We start from the raw sequence: 5,316 nt of genomic DNA on the forward strand, positions 1-5,316 counted from the left end.
TGGCCGGAGCACACGCTGGGATCACACGACCCCAGACAGGTGTTCATTCAACCTCTTTTTGAATTTACCCAAGGTAGGAGCGAGGACCACTTCCTTAGGAAGTTGGTTCCAGATCCTAGCCACCCTAACAGTGAAATAGTGCCTCCTAATCTCTAACCTGAACCTTTTCTCCAGCAGCTTCTGGACATTGTTCCTCATCACCCCAGCTGCTGCTGGGGGGAATAAGACCCTTCCTATTTGCTGCTGATCTCCCCTGACAAGTTTGTAGGCAGCCACCAAATCCCCACTCAGCCTCCATTTGCTGAGGCTGAAAAGGTTCAGGTCCCTCAGTCTCTCCTCATAGGGCCCGCCCTGTTGCCCTCCAACCAAGCGGGTGGCCCTCCTCTGAAACCTCTCAAGGCAGGCCACATCCTTCTTAAAGTGTGGTTCCCAGAACTGGACACAGTACTCTAATTGAGGCCAGACCAACGTTGCGTAGACGGGGAGTATCACCTCTCTGGATTGGCTTGAGATGCATCTTTGGATGCACGATAAGGTGCGGTTGGCTTTGCTGGCTGTGGCCTGGCATTGGCAGCTCACGTTCATCTTGGAGTCAATAATGACGCCAAGATCCCTTTCTGCCTCTGTGCTCACAAGGAGGGAGCTCCCCAGCTTGTATGTATGCTGTGGATTCCTTCTCCCCAGGTGCAGCACCCTGCACTTATCCACATTGAAGCACATCCTATTACCATCCACCCACTTCTGTAGTCTATCTAAATCTAATTGCAACCTCTCTCTCCCTTTGAGAGTGCCTGCCTCTCCCCACATCTTGGTATCATCGGCAAACTTGGACAACGTGTTTTCCACCCCCTCGTTCAAGTTGCTGATGAAGATGTTGAACAGTGTAGGCCCCAGGACCGAGCCCTGGGGGACCCCACTATTTACATCCCACCAGTCGAGTACAACCCATCCACCACCACTCTCTGGGTGCGCCCCATCAGCCAATTTCTGACCCATCCAACTGTGTAGGCATCAACGCCACAGTTACTCAATTTATTAAAAGACATTTTTGAAAGACATTATGGAGGAAATAAGAGTTTGCCAGAGTTATATCTACTAAGAACAGGAACAGAGCCTCATCTTTGGCTGACACACCCTCCTTTTCCTGCTTCACTAAAACTGAAACTATTGGTGCTGCTGAAGCCTGGTCTCCAGGGCTGGACCTCTGATCTGTGAAACAGGAGCAGAGACCAGCAGCCTTAGCAGGCAGCAACATCCCCCCTGTGGAATGTTAGCCTCATAAATGAAGCATTGACTTAAAAAGGAGAGATGTTTATTAACACCTGTGAAGCAAAAACCAATGATCCATGAACGCAATGGCCCATCAATGGGTCATAAACTCCCTCAGATGTCTGAAGAGTTATAATATCAGGGCTCCTGTACTGGGGAGCAGGGATCAAAGCAGCTGGTTATCTCACCTTCTCTGCTTAATACACATGCCCCAGTTTTGGACGGGGAGCTGATTTGGGAGGAGTAGGTGCAAGCAGTTAGGCAAGAATATACAGTAGTCACAGGCCTGTTCTTTGCAAATCAAAGGCAGTGATTCCTCTCCTCTATCTGGCACTGGGGAGGCCTCACCTGGAGTCCTGGGTCCCATCCATCCACCCTTCACTTCAAGAAGGAGGTGGATGGATGGGAGAGTCTAGTGCAGAGACACAAATGATTTAGGAGCCTGGGAGGCATGGGGACAGGCTGGAAGAATTCAGGGAATGGACTTTGGAGAGAAGCCAGAGGGAAAGGATAGAAGCAGGCTTCTCTCTGCAGCCACAGGGGATGGGACTAGGACGGAGACATGGATGAATGGATGATGTAGCTCTGGGATAGGTAACCCCTGGCACAAGTGCCAGATCATGGCATGTGAAGGCATTTTGCTTGGCACGTGCACCTCAGGGCAAACAGCAGGGAAGGCACTGGGGCTGCACTGCCACAAGGATCAGGCCCCTCGAGACTCTCTTATCGTCCGCCCCTGGCACATCAACATCTTACAAGTTGAGGTTGGGTGTTTTCAGCACTCTGCCAAAAAAAAAGTTGCCAACCCCTGGTCTAGCTATAGATAGAAAAAGAGGTCACCTCTAGTTCAGCCCCCTGCCAGAGTCAGGATCAGCCTGTCAAAGCTGGGGGCTGCAGGTTGAGAGTGAGAGGTACCAGCAAGGCTGGCAGGGCTGCAAGTTGGGAGTGAGGGGCAGTGGCCCCTCAAAATTAGCCCCTCCCCACACCAGCTTCTCAGCTCCCTCCATCTCTGCCCCTCTCTGTCTCTCTAAATTCCCTTAATGTTCTCCCATGGTGGGGGGAGCTGAGGGGGGTGTCATGCTCTTAGCTCCCAGCTCCTTGTTACTGTGGATCCTCCTGGAGCTCATTAGCCATGGTCCTGATTGGTTCCATGGGAAGCCATTAAAAAGTTGCCCCTGACTCTAACAAGGCATTCAGGGAGCCAGGGAAAGTGTTTGAGTGTGGAAGCAATTAGAGATGGAGAGGAATAAATCATTCATTAATGCAGGGGTTTTCAACCTTTTTTAATAGGTGCATCCCCGGTGGCCAGGGTGGGGGATGGGTGGAAGGGGGGTAGCGTGCGGCCAAATGTGGAGCGGCAGCAGCATGGACTGGTGGGTAGCAGCGGAGGCCACCATGTGTCAGCTCCCCCCCCACACATACGGGCAACGCCTGTGTGGCCTGCCAAGGGGTGCTGCTGCCCTCGCCTTCACCCAGCCCTGCTCCTGAGAGATGGTGGTATGGGGCAGTGAGTAGTGGTGCTCCACCCCTGCCCACCTGCACATACCCCCTGGGACCTTCCCAAGTACTCCCAGTTGCCAACCCCTGCATTAGTGAATATGCCTCACCCGTGACCTGCAGTCCCCCCACCCCCCTGCCCCTCACTTCTTACCCACAGCCCATCCCCACCCTGCTGCTGCCCCTCACTCCCAACTCATAGCCCCCTGCCCTCCTGGGATGCAATTTGTGGGCTTGGACAAGAGGACAGTGACCCACCACCCACCCAGCCTTCCCCTATAGGGCTGTGACGCCCCCCCCAACACACACACACCTCAACCCCATAGACCCGTTTTTTCCACCCCTTGTCCCTATGGGCCTGTTTCCTTCCACCATGGGCCAGGTCTGTTGTGGTGCCTCCATATTAGGCCCTTTCTCTTTTCCCTACCCCATAATAGGGCCTATCTCTGCCCCCTAGCCCTATATTGGGCTCTGTCTCTTCCCCTACCCCTAAGGCCTTTTTTTCCTTCCCTGCCCCCATATATGGGCCTGTTTCCACCCTCCCAGCCTTTACAACCTCTCTCCATAAGGCCCTCCCACCGCCCCACCTTATATAAGGCCATGTCTCTGCCCCTTTCTGCCATAATAGGCCTTCTATGCACCCCTAAACACACACACAGCCCTATCTCCACCCCCTACTTCCATATAAGACCCTGCCTCATTCCCTACCTCCATAAGGCCTTGACCTCCATATAAAGCCCCAATTCCTTTCCCTGTCCCCATATAAAACCCAAACTCTTCCCCCTAGCCCCATATAAGGCTCCATTTCTCTTCTATCCCCATATAAAGTTAGGCCCCATCCTCATATGGGCCACGGCTCACCCCCCACTTCATATAGGGCTGAGTTACCCCCATATGGAGTTATCTTCCCTCCCTGACACCCCCTCCCCCACAGTTTGAGGGCAGTGGTAGTACCCAAGTGCCACTTAGGGATGGGCCACTACCCTCTGGGGAGGTGGATAATTACCCCCTCCAGAGACACCCAGATCCCAATTTGGAGGGGGGAAAAAAGAGCCCTGGATCATAGGGACAAGGGTTTATTTCCAGGCAGATGAGTAAGTTACCTCTTTGTCATGCCCCCATCACTCCCAGCCCACACAGGCCCATCTTCCTTCCATAGACCCCCACACACCCTCCCTTCATCTTTCAGTCCTTCTGTCCATCTATCTATCCCTCCATCCATCCCATCCATCTGTCCATTCATCCACATCTCTATACATCTGTCCATTCCATCACTCCTGTCCCTCAATCTATCCCCACACACCCTCTATCTATCCATCCCTTTACAACCTCTCTCCATCCATCCATCCATCTACTCATTCATCCACAGGGCTAGAAGGATCTCATGAGAACATCCTCAGGGGCTGCAATTCACAGGAGGTTTCCACACATGTCCCTGAGGGCAGATTCAAGCAGAGCATGCCCTGCCTCCATGGGAATTGACAAAGGCTGAATTGACATTTACCACTCTTCCATGGCTCCCAGGATAAGGCACAGAGGTCAGTGAGGATAGACCAGGCCCCCCGTTGGTGTGAGAGCCAGGCACTGAGGGGGGGATGCCTCTGGCAATGAGGTTTCCAGGTGACTGTGTAGGAGCTGGGAAGGGGGTGGGTGGGGAGATGATCTCTAAGAAGGGGATGGGGGGTGAATAACAGAACTGGGGTGACACTGCAAAGCAGCCAGGGGCCAGGAGAGGTAGATAGGTGGGTGAGGGACAACAGAATCCAATATAAAAGCAATGCAAGAGTTGCATTGCATTGCAATATAATACAGCAAAGGAAAGCAGACAATGCTAATTTAATCCAATGCCATCCAACCTAATCTAACCTAATTCAGGCCCATCTGAAATAAAAATGCAAGGCAAACACATCTGATCTCATAAGGCCATGCACAATATATAAATGCAAAATATAAAATACAGAGCAATGCAGGAGCTTATTACAGTGGCATGCAAGGCAATAGAAAACAAAGGTCATCTCATCCAATCCAAGAGATGCTTGCGCAATTCAAAATGCTCAGAAGAACAGTAACAAAAATGTAACAATATGCTGATAAATCTGAACAAAGCTAAAAGTAATAAGCAAGGCTAAGCCAAAATATCCAGTGTTCATGCCATACAGTTTCCAGCATCATGTGCAGTTTCCATATATATATGTTAAATTATTGGTCAGGTTCAATTCATGATGCACAAACGTATCAAAAATAGAAGAACACAACAACAAATACAAATTAACACTCATTCTCCTTCATCGGTGTTTAACAGCCACTGATCTTTTAGTCCATCGGTGTCATTGGGCATCCTGTAGCTTTCAAATACATTTAATATATTAAATTTCAAACACCATTGAATAACTTTAACTGAAATACATGTACCCATTTTGATTCTTCTCCCCAGTTGTATTTCAGATACCACTGGACTAATACAGTTAATGATAGACACCAGTCCAATTCACTTGGAATCCAATGTATTTTGGTTTTTTTCCCCTAGTTATAAATACACTAGCCAATTGC

Source organism: Alligator sinensis, unplaced genomic scaffold (genome assembly GCF_000455745.1).
Source record: "Alligator sinensis unplaced genomic scaffold, ASM45574v1 scaffold137_1, whole genome shotgun sequence".
NCBI lineage: Eukaryota > Metazoa > Chordata > Crocodylia > Alligatoridae > Alligator > Alligator sinensis.